This window comes from Monodelphis domestica, chromosome 5 (genome assembly GCF_027887165.1).
Source record: "Monodelphis domestica isolate mMonDom1 chromosome 5, mMonDom1.pri, whole genome shotgun sequence".
In the NCBI taxonomy this organism is placed as follows: domain Eukaryota; kingdom Metazoa; phylum Chordata; class Mammalia; order Didelphimorphia; family Didelphidae; genus Monodelphis; species Monodelphis domestica.
The window spans coordinates 258,720,771-258,743,227 of NC_077231.1; positions in this window are offsets into that span (position 1 = coordinate 258,720,771).

Genomic DNA, 22,457 nt, shown 5'->3' on the forward strand with positions numbered 1-22,457 from the left:
TAGCCAGTACCAGATTGCTGTGATGATTACTGCTTTAAAGGATAGTTTGAAATCTGGTAAGGCTCCTGCCTTCATTTTGTTTTTTCATTAATTCCCTTGCTATTTTTGGCCTTTTGTACTGAATGGGTAAATTAACTTTGGTAAGATTGTCATTCTTATCATTTTGGCTTGTTCTACCCATGAGCAATTGATGCTTTTCCAATTGCTTGGGTCTGACTTTATTCGTGTGAAGAGCATCTGGTAACTGTGTTCATCAACTTCCTCATTTTCTGGAAGAGGAAGGCCAGATATATTAAATAACTTGGCTCAGCTCTCACAGGTAGTAAATACAGAGCCAGGATTTGAACCCGGATTCCCTGATCTCAAATGCAATACTCTATATTCTGTATCACATTAAAGTCTATGAAATTATCTGAGGCACAAGGGCTTAAGTGATTTATTTGCCTGGGGTCAAACAGACAGGAATGAAAGCCAGGTCTTCTTGAATCCAAGCCCAGTGCTCTACCTTACTCTACCTCACCGTCTCTTTTGGAGATGTTTGCCCAGCACATACATATTACAGCATCTTACTGTGTAATGCTCAATTACTGTGCTCATTTCTGTTCCTGTTTCTGAAAGTTTGAAGACGTGCTTAAATCCTCCCGAGTTACTGACCACCCTTTAGACTAGACACCTACAGAACCACATTAGACTATTCTTTTTTCTGTAAATCACACAGCAAAACCCAAGCATAAAGTTGACCATCCTCCAGATCCTCTCATCAACATTATTGAAAACTCCTTTTAATGCCCTATAAAGCAAGATATCTGTCATGGCTGTAATGGAGACCCCACATTGTAGATGCCAGCTGTGTAATTTTCTGTTTGTCACCATCCCTAGAAGAGAATTTTGCCTTGTCACCATGGAAAATTCATAAAGGTCGATTTCAACAACACTGCAATTACAACTCCACACACCAATGGTAGTAAAAACCATTGAACTGTCTTTTGAGAGCAATAGTGATCCTGTTAATGGGAAATGAGAAACCCGGGTGATTTTAAGATCTGGAGCACCCTGCTTGCATCGCTCACTACATCTCATTACATTATTAGGAGCAATAATAGCCTTTAGATAATGGCACAGCTGGTCAACCGCGACAAAGATGCAAAGTATTTTCTTTTAAAGGTGTGGGGGAAGGTGATGGTAGTGAGTAAAACAACTGTAGAAAGATATCTTTCTTCTCATCTTAAATACTTTTCTTTTAGGGACAAAGAAAGACTTTTTTGTCTAAATAGTTGCTAATGGGCTTGGGTCTCTTCCGGACTCAGGTTACATCTTTCCCCAAGATATAGTGAGGTGCTTAAAGAAGCAATAATGACAACTGGTGGATAAAGTGTTGGCCTTGGAGTCAGCACAATTTGAGTCTATATCCTACCTCAGACATTTTGGTGACTGTGTAACTCTGGGCAACTCAGTATCAATAAGACTCAGTTTCCTCATCTGTAAAATGGGCATAATAATAGCACCATACTTACAGGGATGTTGTGAAGATCAAATGAGGCAATATATGTCAATTACTTTGCAAACCTTAAAGCACTATAGGGATTATAATGTCTGGGCTACCTCTGCTCTTCTAGGTTCTAAATTCTGTAATCCTGGGGGAGGGGGAGGTTGGTAGTAATTTCTTTTTTATTGTCATTAGCTTCAGCTCCCTCTGACTCTGTTCCCAGCACTCTTAGGGGCCTTGTGCCTAGTCCTAGTTCTATTTAACCCCTTAATATCATTTAAATTAGCCCTAAAAACCACTACCTTCTGTCTTAGAATGAATACTAAGTGTACATTCCAAGGTAGAAGAGAGATAAGGGCTAGGCAACTGGAGGTAAGTGGTTTGCCCAGGGAAACACAGCAAGGAAGTGTCTGAGACTAGATTTGAACCTAGGACTTCCTGTCTCTAGGCTTGGCTCTCTATTTACTGAACCACCTCAATTAGCATTTTTTAAATTACATTTTGCTTTTTTATTTCATGTAGAAACAAGTTTTGATAATTGTTTTCTGACATTTTAGAATTTATATGCTTTCTCTCCCTCTTCCTTACCTTGTCCCCACAGTAGTAAATAGTCTGATGTAGGCAATACCAGTACTTTCAGGCAATTGATATTGCCATATTCCCTGCCTTGTCACTGAAGACACACATCACACATACAATAAAAAAAATCTCATGAAAGAAATAAAGTGTAGGATGGAGTGCTTTGATATGCAATCAGATACTAAGTGTCCCTTCTTTGACTTTGATAGTAGATTTTTAAAAAATCATGAATCCTTTGGGTATATGTCCTTCACAGTTGTTCATTGTACAATATTTCTATTATTGTATATATTGTTCTCCTGGTTCTGCTCACTTCACTTTGCATTAGTTTATATAGATCTTTCCAGGTTTTGCTTTAGACCCTCATATTCCTACTTAGAATCAATACTATATATAGTTCCAAGGCAGAAGAGTGTTAAGGGCTAGGTAAAGGGGGTTAAGTGACTCATCCAGGGTCACTCAACTAGGAAGTATTTGAGGTCAAATTTGAACCCAGGACCTCCTGTCTCTAAGCCTTTCCAGGTTTTTCTGAACTCATACTGTTCATCATTTCTTCTGGCATAATAGTTTTCCATCATAAATATATAACATAGCTGGTTCAGCCTTTCCTCAGTTAATGGACACTCAGGTTTTTCTTCAATTAATTTTTATAAAGAAATATTTCCTACAAAGGTATAGCAAGAACAAACATACAAACATCTCCTGAATACCTTGGTGGCATACCCTCTCCTCTAACACCTTGGTTTATGAGGGGAGAAGGCTCAAAACTGAGTTCCTATATAGCATTTCTTCCTCCAAGCACATGTCTATATGTGGTGTGCCTATTGGCTATAGACTTAACTTCTGCTGGTCTAGGTCTGGGTTCTGATGGCCCCCAACAGCATGGTCTCTCACTGGACTCTCAGTGGAATTATATCACCAGGAAGAGAGCAGTCAAAAGGACAGAGGCATGAGAGACATGGCAGAAGAGCTCGAAGGACTTTCAAATGCCTCCATAGCCAGAGAGTTTTCCATTCATCATATGGTTAGCCACCTAGAATGCCCATATGTGCCCCATAGACCCTTCAAAGCACTTTCTTTATATTTATTATGACTCTTCCAGAACCAGGACTCGCAGCTTCTCTAAGAGGAAAAGTTACATCAGTTGAGCAATCTGATGTGGTCCAGCTGCTGGTTCTGCCACTATAAATGCTAGCCATCAGTCAGTCATTCAGTAAGCATTTATGAAATGCCAACTATGTGCCAGGCATTGTGCTAAGCACTGAGGGATACAAAGCAAGGCAAAAATAAAGCTCAAAGTATTCTAATTTCACTATGCATTAAAGTTATACAAAGTGTAATAGATTGTTCCCATTATGTATGGGAAGAATACTAAGGATGACTCCATTTTCTCTTGTGTTTTACTTTGCTATCTTGTGCTTATTAAATGTTTTGCTATTTGAAAAATAAAAGATAGTTCTTGCCTTCTAGGAGGTGCTTATCAGGACTTCTTCAGAATTTGCAAAGGACTTTGCAGACATAATCTCATCTGAGCCACAAAACAACTCTCTGAGGTGGATACAACAGGTTTTATTTAGTTAACTAGTCAGAAACATTTATTAACCATGTACCACGTGCAAGGAACTGGAGATCCAAAATGAACTAGTGCTTGACTTTAAGAAGATTACAGTGTATCAAGGGAGACACCATGTAAACATATACATTTATACAGAATATATACAAAATGAATATGAGGTGCTTTTAGAGAGAAGGCACTAGAAGCAAGATGATAAAGCAAACAGGACTTTGAGAAGCAGAGGTCAGCAAGGAATGCATTCTAGTCTATTAGGGAAAAGAAGAGTAAGTTACGTGATTATGATCACACAGTGCTAGAGAAAGGTTTTCAGCTCATTTTTCTCCTGATTCCAGACCTAGTACCCTAGCCACTGTACCCTGTGACTCTCACAAGAGTTTTGTTAACCTTTCCTAGCCATTAAAAGACCAAGTTAATGACAAATGTGCCAGCTCTTCTATGCAAAAATAATGCTTCTGATTTGGCTGCTCACTATTTATTACAAATAAAAATACCAAAATACAGGACATAAAGTCTTGCTTTCCAAAGCCACTTGCCCACTCTGTCTCTTTATTAATAATAGACATAGACGTACAAGCTATGGAAGTGGATATTAAGGGTAAAGTCTGGCTATGATTGGTTTGTTGTCCTTTGTACTTGAAGAGGACCAAAATAACATCGATATGTTGCTGTCACTATACAGTATATCTGCTGTGGCTGGTGAGACCAATATGAGTTCCCTCAACCACAGGTTGGTCATAAATAGTATGAACAAAGAACTAGAGAACATTCTGGGACACATCAGTGGGTCCCTTTATTCCCTCTCACACTCGTGCCTACTTGTCTGTCAATTTTCACTATTAACCTTCCATGAAAGCACCTGGAAGGCAGCTAGATGATGCAGTGGTTAGAGTGCTGGGTTTGGAGTCAGACTCATCTTTGTGAGTTCAAATCCATTCTCAGATCCTAGTTGTGTGACTTAAGTAACTCACTTAACTCTGTTGGCCTTTGTTTTCTCATCTATAAAATGAGAATGAAAGGTCAAATCACTCTGTTATCTTTGCCAAGAATACCTCCAATGGGGTCACAAAGAGTTGGATGTGACTGAAATGACTGAACAATAACAAAAAAGCACATGGAAACATCCAACCACCCCAAGCTCTATCTTTTCTTTTCCCAGAATGGTTGCCCCAAGCTCTATCTTTTCTTTTCCCAGAATGGTTGCCACCCTTATCTTCTCCACCCATGACCCTCCTAAGCAAACATCACAAAGGGAAGTGATGAAACCCGGGACCTTGGGACATACTGAGAAGTATTAGCAATGCCTTGAAATCTTTCTCCTGTCTTATTGGGAAATAGGGCACTTTACAAATGAACTTGAAGGACTAGAAGTGATGAGAGCAGGACCCTACATTTCCATGACCTACACGGTCATCTAGTGGCCAGAAGAATTAATTTGCCTCCTTAGATATTTGTCTTAGAACCAAGGAGTGACTCAAGATTGCCTCAGAGCAATCCTGATTGCTCATTTCTAAATTCTATGGAATGATAGAATTTTAGAGTTCATAGTTCTACAGCTAGAAGGTATCTCAGAGGCCATTCAGTCCAATCTGCTCATTTTATAGATGAAATAGGTGCTCTGTGTTTTGTTTAACCAAAAGCCATGGATTAGGTTCTTACCTGATTCCAAATCCAACCCTCTTTTCAATATCATCTTTTATCATCTTTTCACGTCATCTCCTTGGAGGTCCTCTACACCCAACATATTGTCTTATATGTGAGGAAACAGGTTCCAGGGATCACAGACACTAGCTCAAGTTCATATAGCTAACTAGTGGTAGACCTGAGATTAGAATTCAGTATTTATTTCACCAGGGAACTGGTAACATACCTAGGCACCTCAAAAGATTAAAAGAATTATACTTTCCTAATTATTATTATTAATATTATTTTGTTTTTTATCTTCTACCTGATAAATACACTTTTCCTAACCTTTCTAGAGGAGGCATCTAGATGGCTTGGGGGATAGAGCTCTGGGCCCAGAGTCAGGAAGATGAGTTCAAATCCCACCTTAGAAACTAATTATGTGACCCTGGACATGCCACTTAACCTCTGTTTGCTCTATTTCACTGGAGAAGAAAATAGCAAATCACTCCAGTATCTTTGCCAAAAACAACCCCATGGACAGCGTTGGTGTGCTGTGGTCCATAGATCATAAAGAGGCAGACACAAATGAATGACAGTATCAACAGCATTCCCAGAACACTCTTATAAGGATACTGATGATAATAAATGCATACTGAGTTCCAGTACCAGGTTTCAATAATTAGCTACATGACCTTGAAAGTCTGCGATCTCTTGGAACTTGTTGCACTTAATATGAAGAAGTTGAATTGTATGCTAAGAAAAAGATGACTGCTTCCTCAGGAGGTGCTAGTTCCAATTCTTTTTTTTTTAATTAAAATTTTATTTTAAATCTACATTTAAAAGGTTTTTAAAAAATCCTTCTAAAGGATTGGAAGTCACTCACCTTTTCTGGGTTTCTTCACATTTAGAATGAAACTATTAGGAGTAGATGACATATAAGGGCTTACTCTGAGCTACTCTATTAGCATACTGAAAAGAAAGTTGGATTTGGAGGGAAAGTATTGGGTTCAAATCCTGACTCTAACCTTCACTATTAGAGTGATTTTGGAGAGGATGAAAACAATTATTTAAATGCCTGCTATTTGCAAACAATTATTTAAATGCCTGCTATTTGCTTTGCTTTTTGAGGCTGTTTCTTGCCTTGGATGCTACTCTTATGTGTCTATATCTGTCTGTATAGTGTGTGCCTCTGCTTCCTGCCAGAATCATTGTCTGTTACTTGGTGAACAGCTCAGCAGCTAGAGCCAAGGGAATTGAGGTGAATGAGGGAGGGAAAATTACTCTTTCTGCTTCTTGATCTAAAGGGGCAGTTCCTTCTCAGGCACCGAGTTCTTGCTCTGACCGTTACTGGCTTCTGCCAGGACTGACTGAAGAGTCAGCAAACTAGCTTTTTTGGGCAACCAGGGTAATGGTCAATCATTAGCCAACCAATGGTAGTTGTCAACTCTAATTAAGGAAGGAGCTTTTCTATACTTCCTAAACAAACTCAGGGCTTATTTACTTCCTTACATTTCATTTAACACTCTATCATCTATCTCTCATATCTCTATGTGTTGTTCCTCACTTTGGTATTTTGCTACAGAATAAAACCCAGACTCCTTAGTGGTATATTTGAGACCCTCCACCATCTGGCATTATCTTTTCCTTTTTGGTTATATATTATCCTCATCCCTTTCGCCTTCTCTGGGATGTTTCTTGTGAATAACTTGAACTCCTCCATTGGTACCTTTGCTCAGTTTGTTTTGGAGAAAAGGACTTCTTTTTACTACTTCTCCTTCACCCTCCATCTTTCTGCAGGCTGTTATCTTATCCCTAAGTATGTATGTTAGATGGAACTAGTAGTGGTGGCTGAGGGTTAAACTGAGGAGAAGAGAAGATGCAGGAAGCACAGATGAATGGCCCTTCCAGTAGAGACCCTGTGCAGTGTGAGAACTCCACCAGGAGAGAAAGAGCACCAGGAACCCGTAGTACCAGGGCATGAGTTTCTTTAGTTGTATGTTTCCGGGGTCTGTACTTAGTTCCCAGTGCACTATAATCTCCCACTCCTCCCACTCTTTCTCCTGATGCTATATCTATTTGTGGGAGAATGCACCCCAGGTTGACATTTATGTATTTTTTATAGCTACTCTTTTTACTATGTCAGCTTGATCAAATACTTTGGGTTTGAAATACTTGTGTCTATTGAGCTATTTAGGAGTACAGACCCACACCCTAGTACCTATGACTAGAAACCCTACTAGGATCCAATCTGCAAAACTGTGAGTGCCTTTTGAGGAGGTGCTACAATACCATGGACAATTTTTTTAATGTGTCCAATTTTTTAATGTGTGCAGTCTTTAGATATACAGCAAATACTTTAATAAAAGAATGGGGGATGGGGATGGGGAGACAAAAGAAGAGAGAAAATTATACTACAGTAAGCATGTTATAGATGAACCATCTCTTGGTTTCTTTTTTTCCTTTGGAGAAGTAATTCAGTTTTCTTTCCTTTTAAGGATTTATAAAATTTATATTTTTCTCCTTTAAGGTTTACAAAATGCTTCCCCCCCAATTCAATGAGGGAGGTTATGCAAATATTAGTGTCTCAGTTTTATAGATGAAGAACCCAAAACTCAGAGAGGGGAGGTCATTTGGCCAGTGCCACACAACAGGTGAGCACATCATTTAAGCCCTCCTGGCTCCAACAACATGGAGGTTTTTATTAAATCTCACTTCTCTCAATACAGTACAAAACAAGGACAACAAAAACAAACAAATCTCCACTTAGATGCAAGAGATCGGTCAGCTTACAAAACGGTTACCTCTCTGCCTAATGCCCAGTCTCGTTAGATAATTGTTAATGAATCTTTTCCCCTTGGGACCACGGTTTTGGGGTAAAGGCACAGGCTCTCTTTTTAGCAAATGCCTCTGAGCTGAGGCTGGCACACATCAGTTGCATTGCCATTTCCAGCTACACAGGTGTGCCTGTGTTACGGATTGGCTGCCTATCAAACTGAAATTAGATCTGCCTCATTGACAAACTGTTGCTCAGCCCAGGCTGTCAGTTTTCTAAATGCTGGGAGCCTTTTCATCTTCAACAGCACGGAACCAGCTTTTCCTTGCACGTTCTGAAACTTTCTTTACTTAATTTTTTTTTTTTACAAATTTCAAGCCCTGCCCAAGCCTTTGATTCAGCACCCTCCATTCTTTAAGGAATGCTACAATCTTTAGGAAGTCTTCTCTGATCTCCTGAAAGTAGAAATGCTCTTTCCTTCCCCAGCCCCAATCTAGTGTTTGTTTGTATAATGCCAACAGCCCTGACAATGGGGTCAGAAGACCTGCTTTAGAATCTTGGCTTTGCTATTGACTTTGTGCAAATCACTAGCTTTTCTGAGCCTCAGCTTTTTCATATATCAAAAGGGAATTTTAGGTCCTGAAGAACCTTTCCTTACAGGGTTGTTGTGAGATAATATATATGGTATATTGTAAATTGACTATTAATTATTACATAGTCTTGGACTTTATCACTTAGAAATTGTTATATCCTCTAGTAGTTTGTAAGCCTCCTACTCCTCCTGCTCCTCTTCCACCACCTCCCTCTTCTCATCCTCCTCTTCCTCCTTCTCTTCTTTCTTCTTTTCCTTCTCTTCTTCTTTTTTCTCCTCTTCCTCTTCTCTTCCTCTTTCTTTTTCTCCTCCTCCTCCTCTTCCTTTTCCTCCTTCTTAGCTTCTGTCCTAGAACTGATGCTAAGTATCAGTACCAAGGCAGAAAAGCAGTAAGAACTAGGCAATTGAAGTTAAGTGACTTGCCCAGGATCATACGGCTAGGTGGGTCTGAGGTCAAATTTGAACCCAGGTCCTCCTGACCCCAGGCTTAGAACTCTATATACTGAGCAACACAACTTATCCTGAGTTTGTAAGCTTCTTGAAAGCAAGGATGGAGATCATTTTTTCTATTTTCTTAACTTCCTAGTACAATGTTCTATACTTATTGAGTATTTAAGAAATGTTTGTTGAATTGAATTCAATTTGCGTTTTAGACTATGAAGACATAAATTAACCCAGATACAATTTTGCCTCACTTTAAATAGCTTCCTTGCCTTTGATAATTCTCATTCAAGATGGGTTATAAATTTTATATTCATCTGCTTCTTATTTGTAATAATTTTCTGATTTTCATTTTATCTTCTGCCTTATCTCATTCTTCTGTCACTTCTATTTTGACAAGCTAGAAAATTGAAGCCATCTGGCACAGCCTGGGCTAATATGCTCTAAACATGTTTTTCTACATAGTTTTCAAGAGGGGACTTTCCCCTCTTGGATAGCTTAAAGATAATAAATAAACTATGTTTCTCTTGTATTTTTAGAGGGATCCTTTCTGAAAAGGTAAAAAATATGGAATAAAAAAATTTTTTACTTTTAAAGCAATACTTTTTAAAAAACCAAATCCCTATGTGTCCTAGTAGAGATGCAATTTAAAAAAATCTTTCTTTTCTAGTTTGGCACGTATTGCATATTTTAGTCTTTTTTACTGATACAGAATTTTTTATGAATGATACATCTACACTTGTCACGATAGGAGCCAGTTTTGACATTATAGAACAACTAATCAAATTTTAAAAATTGCAATGAGACATTTCAAGGAACATTTTGGTCTTCACAGTCTAAAATGACCCTGTAGTAACTAGGGTGTGGATAAAATGTCTCAGTTTCTTTTTTTTTTCTTTTGAGAAGTAATTATAATTTACACATATATCACTTCAAGGCTTATAAGGCAATTCCCTCAAAATTCTGTGAGTTCCCAGGTTATTTGTTTCTCTGTGAGGGAGCTTGGTGATCCACTGTCAGAATAAGGCTGCACTTAGGAGAGAAGAGAGTTTGGTTTCTGCTACCCAAGACTATTTCCATATCATAACTAGAGTATATGCATCAGAAGATCAGGGATCAGGCTTCTGCATCCCTACTGTGTCTAATATGGTGTTGAATACTCATTAGAACTCAGTAAATGCACTTTATTTTATTTCTAAACCCTTACCTTCTGTCTTCCAGGGCAGAAGAGTGGTAAGGACTAGGCAATGGTTGTTAGGTGACTTGCCCAGGGTCATACAGCTAGGAAGTATCTGGTATCAGATTTTAACCCGGGACCACCTATCTCTATGCTTGGCTCTCTATCCACTGAGCCATTTGGCTGCCCTCTAAATACACTTTAGAAATGAATTGCAAAGGCAGCTCTCTCCCCATGGTAGTCAGTAGGTGTTTCCAAATCTTCTGCAATATTGAGAATTCACTACAGTGCTGATCACACCTCTGCATCTTCTCTCTTTCAAATCCATTAAAAAATGACATTTTAGGCACAATTCATGCCTGTCTCACTTTGTTTGTAACTAGACATCCTAAAGTATTTCCATTGTAGATTGGAAACTCATTCAGCTTGTTCTTGAGAATTCCCTAACTTGTCAGGTAACTTTAGTTCCCAGCTATCCCTGAACCTGTGGATCATCTTCTCATTTTGGCAGGGTATATTTTCATGTGATAGTTTGCCCAGTTACTATTCAAATTCTTGCTTTTCTACTTCCTCTTCTATTTTGGGCTTTTCCCTCGTTCCTACTTCCCCATCTTTGCCTCCCATACTCTGGTTTCTTCCTCTTTTGTGGGAGAGGAAGAATCTACTTCCTTTTGTGAGCCATAAAGTGTTATATTCACTTGTTATTTATGTGGTAATGACTAATATTTGCATATTTATTTCTATAAAGTGCTAGAGAGTTATCATTATTGCTCCTTGGCATCGCTATCTTTTTCTTTTTCTTCTGACTGCAGGGGAGTATCTTTTAGTGAAGTAGAAAGAGGGCTAAACCTGAAGTCGGGATTTTTACTTGGCTCTTACTTTATCTAAGTGTGTAAATACTGAGCTTTGGTTTTGGTCATTTGTAAAATAGGTACAAGACCCTTGTACTGCCTACCTCATAGGTTATTGTGAAGATCCTTTGTAAGCTATCAAGGGCTCTATAAACATGGGCTATTATTGCTGTTAACTATTTAGTTGTTTTTTTTTAACTCAACAAATTTCCAGTGCATCATCTAGCAAATATTTGGATGAAAACTTTGGTCAACAATGAAAACAAGAAGACAGTGTCTAGAGGGGAGATTTTCTTGGGGACATTCAATAATTGAGATTGAAAAATTCTCTGAGGCAAATATTGAGGTCAGAGTGAGAAAAGACTAGAACCAGAAAGTTTTGCATAGACTAGGAACCTCATTAGTGACCAGGGTATGAGTAACGGAGTTGGACAAAGGAGTAAAAGACTGGCTTTAGAAGAAGTGAGCTCAATACTGTGCTTAGGAACTGATTTTTAATATAGTCTAGTTTAAAGCAAATCTGCCATAGAGATAAAACATGTGAGTTTGACAAAGAATGATCGTCATTTGCTTCACTCAGCATGGAGTATGTACAAGATGTGTGCGCTCTAGTTCTTTCTGATTTTGCAGCAGCTCCTGGCATGGCCACCCATCCTGTTGTCTGCTGTAAAGGTTCATCTCCAAGCAGTGGGGAATAAACTCTAGGAAGAGAAAGCGATACAGGAGGAAAAGAAAGAAAATATCCAGGAATAATTTTTTGCTAAAAGTCTTAGAAGGAATAGTGGAGGTTAGAGAGAGAAAGCATGAACAAGTGTGCCATTGAGAAACTCTGATGTATTGAACAATCATGAGCCATGTAGGATATGGAGACCACTGGTGTATGGGGTCCTCATGGAGATATTTTTCCCGATAGCTGTGATGATGGGTGGTCCTGAACATCAGGACTGTAGGTATGGAGGGAGCACAGAGACAAGATAGAAAACTAGAACAAGGAAAGCTAAAGGTGGCTTAGAAAAAGAGTATCACTTTTTGAACATCTTTTGTCTTAAGAAATTTGTAGACTAATTCCAAATTAAAGTTCATTGGAGACCTTTGTTATACCAACACGAGATAAGTTAAATCTTGTTTAAAGATATGTTTAAAAATATGTCTTTAGCTTAGGAAGTGGAGTTAAAGTTCCCCAAATATTTCCCACTGATTCAATTATCCACTTTAAAAAAATACATTGGGATTATGGGAGACATTATTTCTTCTTCTGAAATCACTAGGATTCTAGTAAATCCAATTTAAACTGAAACTAATGATCATAATAAATTGTGTGAAACCTTGTGCTGAATTCTCATGCAATTGGGCCTATATCTTTAGGACAAATGGATTGCATTACAGGCCTGTGCATGGAATAATACTGAAGGTGCTGGTTTAATCACACTGTCTGTAAATCAGACCAATAACTTTAGAACAGTCTAGTCTCATGTAAGTGTAATTTGTAGTTTCACAGTGAGAGGCAGTAATGAATTTCTTCAGAGGTCTTAGGTATATGCAAGACTAAAGGTTTCAAAGTTCTTGGCAGCTCTGTTTAATGTTTATGAGCATTTCAGAAGGCGAGGGGGAAGATAGTATGAGGAGGAACTTTACTGCCTGGTTATTTCTTCAAATTTTCTGAAAATATTTCTTAAGTACAATTCTCTCATAGAAATCTTGTGAGAAAAAATAAGTATAAGAGAACACATTTATCATTTCTCTATTATTTTGTTTTAAATGTTGGTGTACTGAGATGGTCTTATTTATGCCACCCACTTAAAGAATACATTCTATTCTGGCACGTGAAAAATTTAAAAATATAATTCATGAATATTCACAAGTGACATTATATATAGTCATATTATTAATCATCTTCCTGAAAAAGAGAAGATTCAGAATGATGGTACACCTGTCTTCTCTTTATAAGGAACTGAATAATGATAACTTTATCCTTCAAAAGATGAATGAACCAACAAGGAGATGTGCTATTCTGGATCTGATTTTCACTGCAAAGGAGGAACTAGTTGCTGGGGTAGAAATAACTACAATCATGAGGGGAAGTGACTAGCTGTTCCTAGTCTTTATGATAGAGAAGAAGAGGAATCCAAGGATAGTCTGACATTGATCCTATATTTTAGGGAATCAGATTTCAAAGGATTCAGAAGAAGATTACCTAAGATGCTATGAACTAGGAGAAGTCAGTCTAGGGGTTGATGGGTGACAATCAAGAATGAAATCCTAAAGAACCAGAGGGAAATAATTTCAATAAGAGAGAAAATAGAATTTGTTTGGAGAGACCAATGTGGATGCACAGGCAACTCAGTAACCAGAAATATACACAAGATGGAATTAAACCTATCTCTCAGTTGGCAAAGAATTTGGGATCTGGGTAGGCTCTCAGCCCCTGACAAGGGGTAGGCTATAATGAGCTGAGTCTGACGACATGGTTGCTTTAGAGCCAAGAATAGTAACATTAATATTGCTGATGCCATAGCCTTTCAAGTTCTAGAACCTACTGTGGCCTGTACTTTAAAATTTTATTTTATTTTATTTTTAAAGTTTTTCCATGGTTACATGATTCTTATTGTCTCCCTTCCCTCTTCCCTCTTCCCTCTTGCCTTCTGGAGTTGACAAGCCATTTCACTGGGTCATACATATAATATCACTCAAAACCCATTTCCATATTCATTTTTGTAATAAAATAATCTTTTACAACAAAAACCCCAAATTATAAGTGATAAATCATATGTTTTCTTCTGGATTTCTCCTCCCACATTCTGTATCTAGATGTAGAACAGCATTTTTTCTCATAAGTTGACCTGCAATTTTTGCTAAGGTATTTCTGAGAGTTTAGGGAGTAGTAATCAGAGGTGGTTAGGCTCTATACCTTCTGGGGCAACATCTGCCACTCTACTTTCCTTTGATTTCCCCCCATGTTTCCATTCCCTTCTGTGAGCCCCAGTTTTTATGCTTTATAGTCTCTTTTCTCTTTTACATTTTTTCTAAATTTCCCTGAATTTTTTCTGTTCTTCATTAAATTATCTCAAGTATATATCAAACTTATAAAAACTAGATTTCCAAAGGCAATTCTGATTTCAAATTCACTTTCTTTATTAGCAGTAAGTGAAATAAAAATACAAACAAAACCTTTGTTCGAATAAGGGTTCTGATTTTTTTTTTTGGTTGTTTATTTCAGGAAAAAGGAGGAGAGCAGCTAGATGCCATGGTGGATAGAATGCTTGGTCTACAGTTTTAAAGATTCATCAAACTGAGTTCATATCCAGCCTCAGATACTAGTTGGGGAACTCCTGGCAAGTCACTTGATCCTATTTGCCTCAGTTTCCTCATATGTAAAATAAACTGGAGAAGGAATAGCAAACCACTCTAGTATTTTCACCCAGAAAACCCCAAATAGGGTTATGATTGAAATAACAATAACAAAAAGGAAGGAAATCTGAAGTGAATGGGGCCAATTAAACTCTTCTACCTGTATTTTGGGGTATATCAGTTGCTTCCTACAATATGCCCTAGAGACAACAGGACTGGTGTCTCTCCCCTTTAATTACACACACAGAATATCTTGAGTGCTCTTCAATTAAGCATTTGTCAAATCTAGTTCTGTATTCCCATACTTCTGACCTAATGGTCTTGTGGAAGAGTTTGACTGGGGAGAATAACCAAGATTCTGAAAGAATCCACTTTTCATGTCCTCTCCAATGAGCCTGACATAAAAGGTAAGGACTAGAAGAGACAGCACCATAGATTTAAAGCTATAAAGAATCACAAAAAGGTCACAAGTTTGATCTACTAATTTTAAAGATGAGGAGATGTTAGATTCTTCCTTTGTTAATAACGCCTCTCCCTAGAAATGATGATTTATTTCTTTATTTTGTTTTTACTCATCTATAAGGAGGTAATGGATCGAGTGGATAGAGAGCTAAACTTGGAACCAGGAAGATGTGAGTTCATGTCCTGATTTTGACACACACTTATTGGGAACCTCGACAAACAACTCAGAGAATATGTGACAGGTGATATGCATTGGGAATTTTAGGAAATTTCCTCCATCTGAGAGGTCCCAGACCCAGTGAAACCACAAGGCGTTGTCCCTATATTTTTGTGTATGTGTGTTCCTTCTCCTGATGATAGACTCTAAGCTACTTGAGGGCAGGGTCTGTTTAATTTTTATATCCCCACATCCTAGCAGGTGACTCATTTAATAAATGTTAGTTTATTGACTATTCAAGGTCAAGTGGGTGATAAGGGACAGTCTTTTGGTGTAGTCTCAAAGAGTTAGTTTGAGGATGCCTTTGAGTATTTTTATCATAACTGATACTTAGTATTGATTTTAAGACAGAAGGTAAGGATCTATTTTTAAAGAGCTAGTGCAAACCATGTTCACCAACCATTTAGAATTATAGGAGTATGGAATTGAGAAATCCAGAAATCATTTCATTCAACTTCCTCATTTATCAAGTAAGGACAGAGTAGCCAGGGTTAGGGTTTCTACTCATGGTGAGGGGGGACAAAAAAGGAAAAATTAATTGGCTTATGCAAAGATCAAACCTGTTAGATAGTAAGCTTCTCTAGGGTAGGGATGATGCCATTTTCACTCTTTTATCTCCCATACTTTATTGAAAATCCTGTACATAGTAGGGGATAAATAAGTGCTTGCTAAGCAAATTTGAAACTTATGACCTTGATCTCACTTAATATGGTGATCTACTGAGAGAACCAAAAAGTCATAATTAAGACAGCTTATTTCTTGCTTTATATTGTTCTTCTATATTGTCTTCTGTCTCCAACTAGTTTGTAATCTATTATATTTTCTAGTTCTTGGATAAATCCCACAACATCTAAAAATGCTTGGCAAACATACAGTCTTTAATAAATGTATTGACTTAAGGAAAACACACATTTTATAGAAGGATGGGAAATTGATCATCTCAGTAGAGTGGAACTGATGAGGCTTTACTAGGGGACAGTGGACAAAGGTCTACATAGTGAAAAGAGCTTTGTCTTTGGAGTGGAAAGATTGGACTTCAATTTCTTTCTCCATTTATTAGCCTTGTAGTTTTGTCTTCAATGAAGTTTTTTAGGTCTTAGTTTGTTCTCCTGTAAAATGAGAAAGATTTTGACTTTTGATGATTGCTCCAGTCCCTTCCAGCTCCGACTTTTAATCATCCCAGTTCTTAATCAGCAGCAGGCAGCAGCATCCTTTTCAGACTCACTCACTCACTTAGTCAATATATATTTATTAAATGCCCACTCTATGTCAGGTACCATGCTAAGTGTTGGAGATAAAATTCAAAGGCAAAAGACAGTCCTTGCCCTCAAGGTGCCTACAATCAAGTGGAGAAGACAATATGAAAACAAATCAAGGTACATATAGGAAAGAAAGGAAATAATTAAGAAAGTTGAAGCCACTAGAATTTAGTGGGGTTTGGAAAGGCTTCTAGTTTGTTTTTTTTTTAAAGAGAGATTTTATTTGAGATTTAAAGGAAGTCAGTGGGCAGAGTGGTCTAGAAGTGGAGGACAAGCAGGGAAAATTCCCAGAACCAAGAGATGGAGTATTCCATCCGTGGAACAGTCAGGAGGCTAGTGTCACTGAATCGAAAAGAATAAGTTGGAAATGACATATAAAAAGACTCAAAAGATATCAGGGTGGCAGGTTATGACTCCATGAGATTTTCCATTTCTGCTATACTGAGGCTTCCAGTGTGTTGGGTAATTTCTCAGCGGAAACTTTATGTAAATAAATGGACAAGAATGGCACAGACTAGATGGCTGAGGCAGCTTCAAATCAATTCAATTACATTAGATGAGCATTCATTAAGCACTTACTGGGTAGCAAGTACTGTGCTAGGTATTCTCCGTGCAAAGAAAGACAAAACAATTCTTGCCTCCAAAGAGTTGACAGTTGGAATCTTCACTCTGGAAGAGGTTGCCCACAGATTCACTGAAGTTTAAAATCTTTTTTTAAAAAATGATGGATATTCTAGCAGTGCACTGGTAAATGTTTAACAATTTGCTCTCTGAACAACAAACGACACAGGGCAGACTTTTAAGTTGAATTTGAATTGTTAACATTTCCCCATTCTTCAAGCCTCTCATCACTTTCTTAAGTCTAGATGAGTGACAAACAATAAATCCAGTACTGATTTGTAGTGTTTGCTGATTTCTGAGGTGTAAATGCTCTCACTGAAAATTTAACAATTGGCTCTCCTGAAATTCCTGTAGCTAGCTCTGACACCATGAATCCTAGGACTGAAGATTATGGTGGCTTCCTCTTTCTTCCAAGCAAGTGACCTAATCCGGACACTCCATTTCATTATCTTTCTTCACTCAGGTCAGCTCCATATTTGGGTGAGAGATGAAAACAATTTCCTGGTTGAGCTGCAAAAGCAACATTTGACTGAATTTACAGTCTCCTCTGGAGGAAGTAGAATTTCCCTCCTCTGAACTCCCAGTGAACTCTGTACCTCTTTTATTTTGAAACCTTCTCATACTTTCTTGGATTGTTAATATTTTTTTTTGTATATGAAAACATACCTCTCCCACCCCTTCACTCAATTACGTTAGAGCAGGGACAGTGTCTTAATAATAGCCATGATTTTTATATGTAATGGCTATTATTAATTATATTTATATATTTACATATAATTATATGAATATAGATAGGAAATATTTATTATAGTGATTTACAAATATTTACAAATACAAATATTATTTAATTAGATCATCGCAAAACTTCATGAGGCAGTTATTATTTTCCTAATTTTACAGATGAGGAAACCAAGGCAGAGAGAGGTAAAGTGACTTTTTCAGGGTCACAAGTCTGAAGCTAGATTCTTTAAATTTTTTTATTAAAAAAATTTTTTTTTTATTAAAACCCTTACCTTCCATCTACTATGTATTGGCTCCAAGGCAGAAGAGTGGTAAGGGCTAGGCAATGGGAGTCAAGTGACTTGCTCAGGGTCACACAGCTGGGAAGTATCTGAGGCCACATTTGAACCTAGGACCTCCGTCTCTAGGCTTGACTCTCAACCCACTGAGCTACCCAGCTACCCAGCTGCCCCCTGAAGCTAGATTTTTAACTCAGATCTTCCTGACTCCAGGTTCAGTGCTCTATCCCCTGTATCCCATAGCAGTCCATCATGGATTATTTCTGGCTCCCATGTAACTTTCCAGATTCATTTTATATTCTTCTTTTTGACTCATTCCATGCTCTGATCAAACTGGCCTACTCGTTGCTTTCAGAATGAAGTTTTCTATCTCCTCTCTCTGCCTTTGCTCAGTTTTCCCACTTCATAGAACAGAAAACCTTTTTGGTATTCAGGATGAGTCTCCTTAAATGTATTCTGAGTAAAAATAATGGCATCCTAATTGAAATAAAGCTCACAATGAGCACATTGAAACTGTTTTACTTTTTCACAGGTGCAAAATGCCCACAAACAAATCCATCAACTCAATCATGTTAAACTCAGTCCTCCCTGCCCTATTGTATTCCTCCCCTCAACATTATTGTCTTCATCTCATCTGCTTTTTCACCTCCCTAAATTGAGGGGGTAGAAGGAACCCTAGAGATCTAACTGCTAAAGAGATATAATTATATTTCCCAAGGAGATCAAAGACTAAAAGATCCCTTCCTCCCACCTCCATACACCAAAATATTTATAGCAATATTTTTTCTGTGGTAGAAAAAACTAAAAACAAAGTTGATACCTATTGATTAGGAAAGTCTAAACAAATTGTACATGATTGTAATGGAATATTCCTGAATGATTAAAAAAGATGAATAATTATTACAGAGAAGGATGGGAAGACTTATATGAGCTGATGCAAAGTGACATAAGCAGCTAAAAGTAATATATTCATGGACTACAATATTTTATTTCAAAGAAGAATAGTAGAAAATTTGAAATTGAGATATGATATGATAACTGAGTTTGGCTCTCAAGAAGAGATAATAATAGAATTTTATTAGAGAGAGAGGGAGAAAGAGGAAATGGGAGGAGAGAAACAGAGACAGAAACAGAGATTAATTAGAATAATAATAGAATTGCAATAGAATTTGCGATATTTTAACTATTATATTTAAATATTATAAAATTTTAAACATCATCTCATTTGATCTTTACAATGATCTTGCGATATAGTTGCTATTATTATCCCTGTTTACAGATAAGGAAACTGAGGCTAAAAGATGTTAACTGACTTGTTGAGGGTCATACAACTAGTGTCTGAGGCAGGATTTGAACTCAGATCTTCCTGATGTCAAATACTCTGAACTCCACTATTTCACCTACCCCTTCCTCCCATTGCAAAACTGTGGGACTATGAGTATGGGACATTTCATACAGTGGTCAGGCTCAGCTGATGTACTAGTATGAACTGCCCTTTTTTCCCCTATATCTTTTTTTTTTATTATAAGGGCTGGCTTATTGGGTAGAGAAGGAAGGGTATATTTGGAAAAGAAAGTGATGCAAAAATAAAAGATGCCAGTAGATATACTAATAAATTGTGGCTTCCATTTATATATCAGATTTCAATTTGTTGGCTCATTTGATTCCTCCACTAACCTAGAGAAGTGGTGAGCAGGGCAAGACAGTTGTTAGTCAGTCAACAAGCATGTGTTAAACACTTACTGTGTGCCAGTACCCATTGTGCTAAGAACCAGTGATATAAATACAAGTAAAAAGGACAGTTCTTTCCCTCCAGAAGTTTATATTCTAATGGAAGAAGACAAACTATAAAAGGAATCTGAAAAGAGAAGTTGGCAGGATAACGGTACTGGTACTGGGGTGAGGGGCATGGCTGAGAATTCTGCACTGCAGCCTAGTGAGAAATTAAGCTATGCTTGGTCTGAGAATCTTTCTGAAAGGAGTTTCTAGGAGGAGCCATCCAATCAGCAGGAGAGGCTGCAGGGACAGAAATTATTATTTACTCTTTTGTGACTTAGAAAACTATTTTTTAAACTCTTTCAAAAATTTGATTTCTGTATAGTGTGGAAAGGATGAGAAAAGAAGATGCTCATTTGTTCATTAATTTAGTTTTATCTTTTCTATATTAAAAGCCAAAGAGCAGTGTTTTAAAATTAAAAAAAAAGGAATAATATGGCTCATTTGGGTTCCTGGCAAGCTTTCTATACATTTATTTTCTCTTTCATTGCTTTTTGCTGGTTTGTAAGATGATACTAAAAATTCAATTTGCTATTATTATCATATCAGATTTTGCCCTTTCATCCTTTTTCAGAAAAACCCATTCTCTCTGTCTGTCTGTCTCCCTCTGTCTGTCTGTCTGTCTCTCTGTTTCTCTCCTCCCATTTCCTCTTTTTCCCTCTCTCATCTGTCTACCTCTCAATTTCTTTCTTTAAAGGTCTAACTTCCACTGGCTGGAATGCAACCTCATATCTGCTGACCTCTATTAAAGTTTCATGTCACTGTTATAGGGGTCGAAGGTGGCTCTCTTCAGTTTTGAGAAACTCCGGAGTTTCTCAAGTCCGATACAGCAAGTAGCTCTGGAAATCAGATCAGCCAAAGTCTGAACTGTGTTGGCTGCAGAATGCGGCTTTAAAAAAAAAAAAGGAAACAGGCATAGCACCTCATTATGCATGCAAACACACAATTTCATTTTAGTTGGCTTTCCTACTTGCACCACACTTCAGGAAGCTTCTAAAAATATCTCCCACCCCCTTTTAAAGAGGGGGCACATTCATTCACGAGCAAAGATCGTCACTTTATTTTTAAAAATTGTTCTAAAGAAAATTATATAACATGCTCAGCTTGCATGCTCATTGTAGGAATAGAATATTAAAAAACAATTCACGTCCACTTTCATATTTTGCCCTTGAGAAAATTAAAACAATATGTACTTCCTGAACGACAATTAGTACTGCCATCTGTTACCATGGGCAGATGTATTCAATCACCTTGTGATCTTTGCTTCCGGAGGTTCTTCCCCCACCCCTCTCCCCACCAAAAATAATCCCTTTTCTTTAGAAGAGCCACTACACTGTCTGGGATGCTCCACCAGGGAGGCAAATGACTATTTGAAATGTCTTTCTTGATGGTCCAAATGAAAGAAGCAAGAATAGAATCAACAATATGCTCATCAGGTTTATGGGCTGCTGCTGCTAAATTAGGTGAGGTTGCTAGTATTCTGGAAGACAGGAAGAAAATGTAAGATGACCTTGAGACAAAAACATGGTCTGACAAAAATAGGATGAAATTCAAGAGGGAGTAGCTCCAAACCCACACCTACAGATGTTTTCTGGAAATCGGCATCTCAAACTTAATGTGTCCTAAACTGAACCCATCGTCCTTCTCTCCAACCTGTTCCTCTTCCTCCTACATTCCTTACTTGTGTCAATGGTTACCATCCTCTCAGGAATTCAAGAGCCTGTAATTATCTTGACTTTCACATTCATATCAAATCAATGGCCAAATTCTGTTGATTCTAGTTCCCCATTATCTTTTGAATCCATCCTTTCCTTTCTCTCTACTACCATCCTAAATCAGCCCCTGAATATTTTGAATTGGTCTCTCTGCACCCTTTATCTTAATCTATCTTTTCTTCTAGTCTAGGTTCCTCTAAGTTGAGCTGGAGAAAAATATAGTTGATGCTGAAGTATTCAAGACTTGATTATCTGGCTTGTGGTTATTCAGGATCTCTCTCCCTCTCTCTTCCTTCCCTTTCTCTCTTCCAGACATTTACTACTTATTACAGGTTGAGAAGGAGCTTGAGGTAACGACTTCAGCAAAGATTTAGAAGACAGAAGACCTGAGTCTGAGTACTAATTCTATCATTTATTGATTTGATTAGGAATAATATTTGACCACAGAGTTTCCCCATTTTTACGATGAGAGATAATAATACTTACACTATCTACCTTACAGGATTGCTGTGAAGAACTAATGAGATGTTGCATGTTAAGTGCTTTGTAAACTCTTAAATGCCCCCAAATGAAGGCCTTACAAAAAGAAGGGAAGTAAAGTCAAGAAAGGTTAATACTTTGGTTGGTAATGAAACTTTTGTCTTATCAATGCATTTCTTTTTACTGGTTGTCTCTTTCTCATTTCATCAGGACATGGTAGTATGGGAAAGTCATCTGCCCTACATCTTTGGATCATGGAGACAAAGCTGTATAGGACCTCAAAGTTGAAGGGTCTGTAATCTTCTTTGTGTCTGTCCTGGACCCTTTGGCAGTCTGGTGAAGTCTATAGACCCTTTCTTAGAAAAAATGTTTTTAAATGCAAAAAATGAATTATGTGGGTTACAAAGGAAAACAATTATATTGACATTCAGTAAGCAAAATATTTTTTAAAAAACCCAGTTC